Below are 11,116 nucleotides of genomic sequence, written 5' to 3'. Positions count from 1 at the left end.
GATTAAGGTCCGGAGACTGACTAGTCCACAACATGACCTTAATGTGCTTCTTCTTGAGCCACTCCTTTGTTGCCGTAGCCGTATGTTTTGGGTTATTGTCATGCTGGAACACCCATCCACGACTCATTTTCAGTGTCCTGGCTGAGGGAACCCAGAGTTCACGGTACATGGCCCCTCACTGTGGTGAAGTCGTCCTGTCCCCTTAGTAGAGAAACAGCCCCAAAGCATCATATTTCCACCGCCATGCTTGACGGTGGGGATGGTGTTCTTGGGGTCAAAGTCAGTATTTTTCCTCCTCCAAACACGGCGATTCAAGTTGATGCCAAAGAGCTCGATTTTGGTCTCATCTGACCAGGGGCGGATTTAGGATCGTAGGAGATCCGGGGCTTAGCCCAGAGGGAGAATATAATGTATTCTCCCTCTGGAGATATACATTATATATATATGTATATCTCCCTCTGGAGATATACATTATATAACTTATATTATAAGTATAATATAGGTTGAAGGCAGAATTTTTTTGCCTTCAACCTTCAACTTACCACCACCTTAAAGCGGACAAAAGGCACTGGAGAACACATATACATTCACACCCTTTAATGAAGCAAACTAATTGTGGTGGTTCTGGGCACAGAGGGAGGTCAGCACACGTAGCTCCCCCTGTCAGTCACCATCATTTATATTTGTATAGAATTACATAATTGATGGGCTGAGGCTAGTTATGTTACAGTATGTATATCAGGGCAGACTCTGTGCTCACCACTTATATTGTATTTAGAGTCTTGTCCTGTGTTATATGACGATATATTACATGTATTGTTGGCCTGTGTATAGTACTGTGAAATCAAATCCCCCCTGGGACATTAAACAAACTTAGTTAGTTAGAGTTACATCTTAGGATAGATTTGAGTCATGTTCTGTACATACATACTACCATAAGGGCATACTTAATGTGGTTACTCCATGTTTACTAGCTGTAACATTAACGTTACATCATTCTTTTTCACTTGTTACTCAGTCAACCAGAGTGCAGATATCAAAGACTATCAGCCTGTTATTCACTTTATTTGAATAAGTATTATAAGTATAATATTACTTTATTTGAATAAGTATTATCCTTTGTTTGATTTCTTACCATGTACCGTAACAGTACCTTGCTATGTTTCATTTTCATTATAACATAACGTTATGTTATGATAGCCAGCTAGCATTAGCAAACCGGAAAAGTAGTGTCAGTGAGTCAGTCACCTTTCTAATAAGATTCACAAACCTGAAACATCATCTATGTCATCACTGCTGGTGATGTCATTGTTGTCAGCTGCTGATACGGCTGCTGCAACAGTTCTTGGCGCTTGTTTTGTTGAAAACAACTTTGGGATATCCATCCTTACAATTGTGCAAGTCAGGCACTGATTGAGATCACTTCTTCCTCAGGGCAGGGCAGGCTACGCAGTATGCAGGCTAATGTCGCGCAGCTGCTGCCTCTCTGTTGGACTCCGGTACTGCACGTTACTCACGAGAGTTTTTTATTTATTTAAAAAAATAAAAAATAAATAAGTAAAACATTCGGGGCTTTTCAGAAAACATCCGGGGCTTGAGCCCCAGTAGCCACCCCCTAGCGCCGCCCCTGCATCTGACCACACTACTTTCTCCCAAGCCTCCTCTGAATCATCCAGGTGCTCATTGGCAAACTTCAGACGGGCCTGTACGTACATGTGCCTTCTTGAGCAGCGGGACCTTGCGGGCGCGGGTGTACACATCATTCGTCCACATCATGTCTGAGCAACCTCAACCAGAACCTGACCAGTATAGTTCTGAACTGATTTTTTTTGTTACTTTATTGTGTATACTACTTTTGTATATGTACTCAGTGTGTGTGTGCGAACATACAGTATTTTTGTGTCAAAAATTTGTTTTTGTTAACGAACTCATTTTAAAAATAAATTTGCTTGCCATTATTTTTGCAAGACTTCTGCTTTCAGAGCTAGTTATTAATTAAGTTATTACTAAAACTGTGATATGATAAAGAGTAGAAACATTTATATAGTCTTACAACCGGCCCTTTGAGGGCAACCATAATGCTGATGGCCCGGGATGGAATTGAGTTTGACACCCCTGCTTTAAATAGAAGGAATAACATTTTACATTACATTTTAGTCATTTAGCAGATGCTCTTATCCAGAGCGACAGACAAAAAGTCCATTTGTCTAAAGGAAGTGAATCAACTATACATCACAATCATCGCAAGTGAGACTTTCTCTAAGAACAAGTTCCACAAGCAGTCATAGCGCGAGAGAAAGGGAAGAAAACTATTGTTCCTTTTATTTTTTTTGCTTATTTGTCTTCTTTTTTTTCTGCCCTAAATTGCCCTAAATTCGAACTTCAATTTTTTCTTTGATATTTGAACAATAGGCTATTGTTTGGTTTATAATTTAGTTTTTCTTTAACCGACTTGATCATGACTAATATTCAAAGAGGATTTAAATGTAAAAGCTATACAAAGTAAACTATTCATAAAAGGCTAAATGAAAATCTAAATGTGGACTCACCTGTGGGTGGGCAGTTCAGATGAATATAAGAACGTCTGTATGTCTTGTAGTTGGGTCTCTAGAAGTCCTCTCCTCTCTACGACACTGCTCCAGCAGGGTGTGATAACTGCAGTGGGCTTCAGTCCCTGAGCACCTATAGGTGTACTTAGGGGTGGAGACTTTGTGCAGCAACCAAGAGTAGGGGCGTGCTCTCTGGATGGAGATGACTAATATCTTCTCATTCTTCCAGGTAGTGTAAAGGTGTGGGAAATGTTTTCTTTGCACACTCTCTGGGCCTGTTAATACCAATCAATCATCACTTGAATGCCACAGCTGATTTTAGTATTGTTTCTGACCATGTGCATCCCGTCATGGCAACAATGTACCCATCTTCTAATGGCTACTTCCTGCATGATAATTAACCTAAGGAGAAGTAGTCTCAAACTAGTTTCATGATCATGACAATGACTGTCAGTGGCATTCCCAGTTACCGGATCTGAATAGAACTTTTTTTTTCTCCAAGAATTGAGGCTGTTTTAAGAGCAATGGGACGCCCTACCCAGTATTAAATAGTGTTCCTAAGAAAGTCTCTGGTGCAGAACAGCATTTATTTCCTCATTCATCTAGTCACCTGGTGTACTTTCTTGAAGGAAGCTTTCTGCAATTTTTTTGTAACCATCACATGCTTCTGGTGCTGGTTTTGTTTTAATAATCCATGAAGCAGAGTTTATCGACCTAACGACATAAGTTATATAACTTATAACAAACATAAGTTATATAACTTATAACAAACATATACATTTTACAGAGCCCTCGGTCGTTTCAATTACATTATTATGATTGTTACGACTCCCAGCTGTTATGGCACTATGTATAGGGGTTGTAGGGGGAGCCGAACATAAAGGTGTATGTACCCCATCTTACTGTGGGGGAAAAACGAATAATGACGCACAACAAATAGAACTAAAGTGCAATGATTTATTAACGAAAACGATGGTGATGGTAACAATACACAAGCCACAGGACAACAGGTAGACTATGAGTGTCTATTTACAATCCTAATAACTGCGACATCCGCTCCTTTGCCTGATGTGTATAACAGAGGTGAGTCTGTGGGATGAAATGTACTATACCCAAGGGTATCTCATCTACTCACCTGTTTCCTATGGCTAATGTGTGATAACAACAAACTCAAAATAAAAATGTTCCATATAAAGTAAATGAATAGACAAACCAAGTTTACTAATAACTTTTGTAAGTTAATACGTTTTGTGTTTTGTCGTAGGTTTGTGATACCTAAATGTCCAGACCATAGTGATCATGAGCCAGAGATAAAACATGCTGTCGGTATGCCATGGGTAACACAATCTGATAGATCACACTCCAGTCAACCCACGCATGAGAAGATCATTATCTATGAAGTAAGCCACATTATTCTATGTACTGTATACTGTATATGTAACTCAAAGTTGACCAAGGGGTAACATAGTAAATATATCATAGATCATACAAAAACCACATGCAACACATTTTGTGGACGACATGGTAGCCTACAGCAGCTGGCCGGCATCAACCAGCACCACGTCTGGAGCAGGTGGAGTCTTGACAGGCACACGGCTTAGACACACGGCAGGTCTAGATGCTCAATTCCGATTTTTTACACAGATCCGATTTTTGGGTTTGGCAGCTGTAAATTGTCAATCCGATCTGGCATCCCTGCTAGAGTGACGTAAAAGTTGCATTAAACGCGACTTGACAGTTCAGACGGTGGGCGCATTGCCAAATATCAGATATGTATCCAATATAATACCACCTCTGAATGCGACCCAGGTCGGATTTTAAAAAGTTTGATTTCATGTGACTTGCGCTGTTCACACGGTCATGCATAAATCAGACCTGAGTTGCATGTCGGCAAAAAAAATTCGGATTTGGGTGACTTGGGTGACACTGCTGTGTGAACGAAGCCCTAGACACTTGACAAGCATGGCCTTGTTGCCCTTCCTCAAGCAGCCGTACTCGTGGATCAGGGCTTTAGGGACTGGACTCAGCTCCAACTGGAAGATGTCGGCTAAATCCACGCTGCGCTGCTGCCCCAAGACCAACTAGGGTGGCCCTTCGTCCGGCTTTAGGCCCAGCCAAAGCACAAACCACAGAGGGCAAGGTATGCAGTGGTGCATGCTGCAGCTGCAACAGAGCAGGCCTTTCATGCACAGACTACTGCAAGTGCGAGGGAGGAGTCATTTGCTGTAGTCCTTTCACTAGCAAGCAGATGGACATCGAAGACGACAAAGGCGAGCTAGGTATAGATGATGAGGAGTGATGTGATTTTCCTGATTTCTTGTGAAATTTGAACTAGGCTATTAGGACTAGACCGAATTGACCCCATGAAATGGACTCCCCATCCCCTAAAACCCCTAAAAAGAGATATTACATGACACTCTATGTCACTGAGATCAAAAGTTGTAAATTGACCAATATCCAATATAGTACAGCGGCTAAGCTCTCATATTATGAGGAATTGTGCACTTTTTGAAGAAAGCATGACATTTCTACCATAGTTAGTACATACCATAAGGTTTATTTTCAGATGTGGAGGGAAGTCAGATTTGACCCCAGAGGCCCGGGAGAGGTCAAATTCAAGATGGCCGCCAGGCCACTGTGTCTAATGTTCAAACACGCTTAATTTTAGAACCAAACAGAGTAGAAAAACACTTTAGGTGTCCTTTCCAACTATGTTAGGGATGCCTATTCATTTGGTGATACTTTTGAGATTGCCAGAATTCAAGAAAATGCATTTAGGTCAAGGTCTATGTAAAACTTTACCTCAGAAAACACAATTAGTTGTTCTCTTTTATTTATGAACTCTGTATTTATGAAAAAAATACTTTTTTATTGCCCTGCAATTATTTGTTGTTAAGTTATTAGTTATTATTTACTGGGATGTGTGGTTATTTTATTTATTCCTGCTTTGTTCCTGCTAAGCACAGCGTTAGGAAGGAAGGACCACAACAAGCAGGAGATACTGGTGGCCTTCTACCTTCTACCGCTGCGCAGTGGAGAGCATCCTCACCTACTGCATCTGCAACTGGTTCTCCAGCTGCACAGCTGCACAGCCGCAGAGAGATATGCGCTACAGAGAGTCGTGAGAACAGCCCAGAAGATCACCGGCGCCCCCTCCCCTCTCTGGAAGAGCTGTACAACACACGCTGCCTCAGGAAGGCCTCCAAGATCTCCAGAGACCCATCCCACCCTGGGTACGAACACTTTGCCCGGCTGCCCTCGAAAAGGCGGTACAGGACCATGGCCGCAAGGACAAACAGACTGAAGCTCAGCTTCTACCCCAGGGCCATCCAGGCCCTGAACACAGCAAAGACCTAGGTTCTGGGCCCTGGACAGTCTGGACGGATTGATGGCAGCTGCTGGATTGAAAAATCAGGTGTAGTGCTGAGGCACAAATGTGTACATTTCAAGCCTGCAAACTGCGACACTTTAAATGAATGTGCAATAACACTATGTGCAATATGACAACCCTAGTAGTTTTATCTGTACAGTATAGTATAGTGGATAGTGTACATAGCCTTTATTTATGTAAACCAGCTCCTTTCCCTTCTTGTTTTTTTAGTTTTTTTTTCTTTCCTAGCACCAGGGGAGCCACCCCTCCCAAATTTCGTTGTTTGGTACCTGTACTATAGCAATGACAATAAAGACCATTCATTCATTCATTCATATTCAGCAGATGGCCCTCTAGGGCACCAGTAGCTAACGCCAGTAGAGTAGAAGTCAGTACACTCCGTGATAGTGCAGTATGCACGAGACAGAGAGCACTTCTGACCAAATATCAACAGGTAAATATAACAAGTAAACTGACTTGCTATGAACAGACAATATTAGTACACTTGAGTAAAGCCTTAGTTCCTAACTGTAACATGCAAAGACATTGAATTTGATATGAGTTTGCTAGCTAAATAATTCTGCTAGATAAACTAGTGTAGGTCTGTTATTAGTCTTTTTATTACTGGTTTCAAAGCAAGTTTCAGAGTCATAGTCAGAGTCATAGTACCGAAATGTTGTAGTAAATACATTTTTGATTGGACACCTGTCACGCAAACACTTCCAAAGAACAAGTTGCCACTGTTCAGTAGGCCACCTGTCAAGATAAGGTCAAAAGACAAGGGACAACTTGCAGTACTGAAGAGTGACTGGTCTCTTTTCAAGGCTGTACATCTGTCAAACACGAGATGGAGACATCCAACATTTCTTCTCCCATGAAAACCAGGCAGCCCCACCAGCTCTGTCAACTGGAGGAAAACTTTGGATTGGGGTTAAAGCAGATCTACTTCGCTGCCTGGAGTCAGATCTGCTCGAAGACAATAGTGTGCCTGTGGCTGATGCAGTAATTCTCGATGGTGCAGCTGTGGTTCAAATGCTAAATCCTAGCACATCAAGAACATTTCAAGAGTATGGAGAAACAGTGTTTGCACCATACATCTCTGCTCAACTTCAGAAAAACACCCAAGTCAACCTTGTCTGGGATGTATACCTACCTGCCAGCCTGAAAGTCTCGACCAGACAGAAGAGGGGAAAGGGCAGCAGGAAAAGGGTGGCTCCTCCTACTGTGATGCCTAAGAACTGGAAGGACTTCCTTCGATGCGATGAGAACAAAACCGAGTTGTTTTCTTTCCTGTCACGCAAAGCTGTTCATCTACCTCTAGCACAGGGCAAGGAACTGTATGCAACAGATGGAATTGGAGTCTTCTGCTCTCCTGCTGAGTCCTGCCTTGCCCCATGTTCGCAAGACAAGGGCGACACTCGTCTACTTCTGCATGTGGCAGATGCTGTGCAGAAAGGTTGTAAGAAGGTGACCATACGTACCGTTGATACTGATGTGGTGGTACTGGCTGTGGCTTCATTCAGCAAAATAGCTCCTGATGAGCTGTGGGTTGCACTTGGTGTCGGGTCAAGCTTACGGTACATAGCTGTTCACCAAATGGTTGCCACAATGAATCCTACACAGTGCCAGACTCTAACAGTCTTTCACGCTTTCACTGGGTGTGACACTCTCTCTGCATTCGCTGGCCGAGGAAAGAAGACTGCCTGGGAGACTTGGAAGTCTTTCCCAGAGGTCAATGATGCTTTCCATGAACTCCTGTGCATGCCAAGTGAGGTCAGTGAAGAATCAAAGTTACTGCTAGAACGATTTGTGGTGCTGATGTATGACCGAACCAGTGAGAGCACGGAGGTGAATGATGCCAGGAAACAGCTCTTCACACAGAAGTCCAGAACTTTAGAGAACATTCCTCCAACCCAGGCAGCCCTCAAAGAGCACTTCAAGCGCACTTGCTACCAGGCCAACTGTTGGAACCAGGTACTGGTCCTGGATCCAGAGATGCCAGAGCCATCTGACTGGGGCTGGACAAAGGAAAGAACTGGGTGGCAGCCGCTCTGGACCACTCTCCCAGAAGCCTCAAAATCGTGCCATGAATTAATCCGCTGTCGCTGTGAGAAAGGGTTCACTGGATGGTGCAAGTGTGCCAAAGTTGCACTTAAGTGCACTGATCTGTGCTTTTGTTCCCCTCATGTCTTCCCTTATATCCCCTCATGTCCTCCCTTATATCCCCTCATGTCCTCCCTTATATCCCCTCATATCCCCTCATGTCCTCCCTTATATCCCCTCATGTCCTCCCTTATATCCCCTCATGTCCTCCCTTATATCCCCTCATATCCTCTCATGTCCTCCCTTATATCCCCTCATGTCCTCCCTTATATCCCCTTGTGTCCTCCCTTATATCCCCTCATATCCCCTCATGTCCTCCCTTATATCCCCTCATGTCCTCCCTTATATCCCCTCATGTCCTCCCTTATATCCCCTTGTGTCCTCCCTTATATCCCCTCATATCCCCTCATGTCCTCCCTTATATCCCCTTGTGTCCTCCCATATATCCCCTCATGTCCTCCCTTATATCCCCTCATGTCCTCCCTTATATCCCCTCATATCCCCTCATGTCCTCCCTTATATCCCCTCATGTCCTCCCTTATATCCCCTCATGTCCTCCCTTATATCCCCTCATGTCCTCCCTTATATCCCATCATGTCCTCCCTTATATCCCCTCATGTTCTCCCTTATATCCCCTCATGTCTTCCCTTATATCCCCTCATGTCTTCCCTTATATCCCCTCATGTCTTCCCTTGTCTTTTGTCGGTTTGTCGTTAGTTTGTTAGTTGTGTGTACTTTGAGTTCTGTGTACAATTTTGTTTTGGAAATTTAGCACCTTTTTGCATCCTTTGCCTGCCTATGTCTGCATAGTGTGTACTACTCATCTACACTAACCATAACAATAGTGTCAAAATGGAAGCAAAGTTTAATGTAATCATGTCATTTCAATGTAATTTGACCTTGACTTTGACCTAATTGCATTTTCTTGAATTCTGGCAATCTCAAAAGTATCACCAAATGAATGGGCATCCCTAACGTAGTTGGAAAGGACACCTAAATAGTTTTTCTACTCTGTTTGGTTCCAAAATTAAGCGTGTTTTAACATTAGACACGGTGGACTGGCGGCCATCTTGAATTTGACCTCTCCCGGGCCTCTGGGGTCAAATCTGACTTCCCTCCACATCTGAAAATAAACCTTATGGTATGTACTAAGTACTACCTATGGTAGAAATTTCATGCTTTCTTCAAAAAGTGCACAATTATTGTGCTAAGCCGCTCTACTAATATGGCGGCAGCCGGCATCTTGAATTGTGAAAAATGCTCAAGGTTGCACAAGTAGCAACCAAGCTAATGTTGCTCTCCTAACTACATAGAAACATTTCCGGGTCAACATTTTGGCAACTTGACTACAGGTGAGGAGCAGTGTTTTTCCTGTTATCTCTCTCTGGTAGTTTGGTATTCTCTTGCCAGGCAACAATGTGACAGATACATTTCCGTCTTGCCTATGTTGCGATCAAAGTTGCAAAATATTAAAACCAATAACATTCCTGTGGAAATGCACTGAATGATTTTGTCTAATCTATCTCTCCTTCTCTCTCTCTTTTGCTCACACACACAGACATATACAACCCCCGGTTTATCGACAATTTATAATGAAGTGAATGAAATGAAACATTATATTATTGACGGCCATTATTGAAGGCAAACTGAATGGACAAAGATAGGGTTGGCTGTAGCAACTCGCAGCCAAGCCGCTGGACAAACACGCTGGCAGTGGAAAAGCCATGGCAGAAAGTCCAGCAAAAGTTACGCCATGCACACGCACGCTGTGTTTTCACCGTTAGAATTGTTGGAATACGCCCCGCGGTGGTGTAGCGGTCTACGCACTGGCCACTAGTGCATGCTGCCCACCGGGGCCGGGGTTCGTATCCCGGCTCGCCAGATCCAGATATGGCCGAGGCACACGGGAAGCGGCATATTGGCCGGCCGCTTCCGAGGGCGGTATAGGAGTATTTCTGGACTAGGATCCGTCGCGCAACACCGCCCCCTGGGCGCCGGAATAACGGTACTGGGCTCGAGGAGCCAGTCAGCCTAGTCTGCCTGGCGGCCTCTTCTGGGACTGCCGGCCACGGGGTCGTGCGGCGGATCCTATGCAATAGGCAGGGGATAATTGGATGCTAAGTTGGGTTAAATTGGCTACCAAATTGGGTGAAAAAGGGATAAAATCTGAAAAAAAAAAAAAAATTGTTGGAATACCCCAAAGCTAATGCTGATGATGATTTGGTTATGAGTTTCCCCCAGGTTTTTCCAGCATGTGTTGTGACACGAGCTCAGTCCTGAAAGTTGAGTGATGTGGTGGATTTATCTGATCTCTGTTCTTGCCCCAGTATTTGCCACTGATGAGCTCACCGACTCGACACTGTGCACTATCCACTCCCTGATAACAAACCCACAAGAGAGTTCAAGCTGGCCTTAGTCTTGACACATTGGAATTGCTCATCACTTGTGAAAAGCTGATTGCTATGCAGAAAAAGGATTCTACCTTTGATCTATGTGAATCCTGTTGCTCCGGAGGGAGTATAGTGTCCTAGTTAACTTGCCTCTTTATTTTTCTATGTCAATGTTTTTTCATGAGCCCTTGATTGTTTGTGTAATCCTGATGACCCTGATCATCAACACCTGTGTAGGCCTGTGGCCCTATAATAACAGCATGTCTGTCTGTTGCCCAGTGACACTGATGATGATCCGAAACGTTTGTCCCGCACCTTGCACTTTTTGCACCAGAGCACTTAGCACCTTTTTAAGAGCATGATAAAATAAAGAAAACAATATTTTTCTTTCTCTCTGAGTTTTCCTTAAAGTTTATGCAGTGTGCGAGTTCTTCTACACTTACTGGTAATTTAATTGAAGCAGGTTGTTTGTGGTATTTAAGCAGGGTTCGAGTTATAAGCTGAGCTTTGTGGGGGTCTCCGAAATAACAGTGCGAAATGTTCTCATGCACGCGCGCGAATCATGCCCACACAGCGATGGGACATACAAGTTTTAAATAGCCATAGGCTACTCATTTCACCACATCAACAGCACCACATGAAACAACAGCTATAAGCGATAGTCACGGGTATCTCGGCCAATAATTTTGTTGTTTTTGCTATAC

Source organism: Nansenia antarctica (genome assembly GCF_963989245.1).
Source record: "Nansenia antarctica genome assembly, chromosome: 16".
In the NCBI taxonomy this organism is placed as follows: domain Eukaryota; kingdom Metazoa; phylum Chordata; class Actinopteri; order Argentiniformes; family Microstomatidae; genus Nansenia; species Nansenia antarctica.
The sequence above is the reverse complement of the archived record's forward strand: the minus strand, read 5'-3'. Positions refer to the sequence as shown.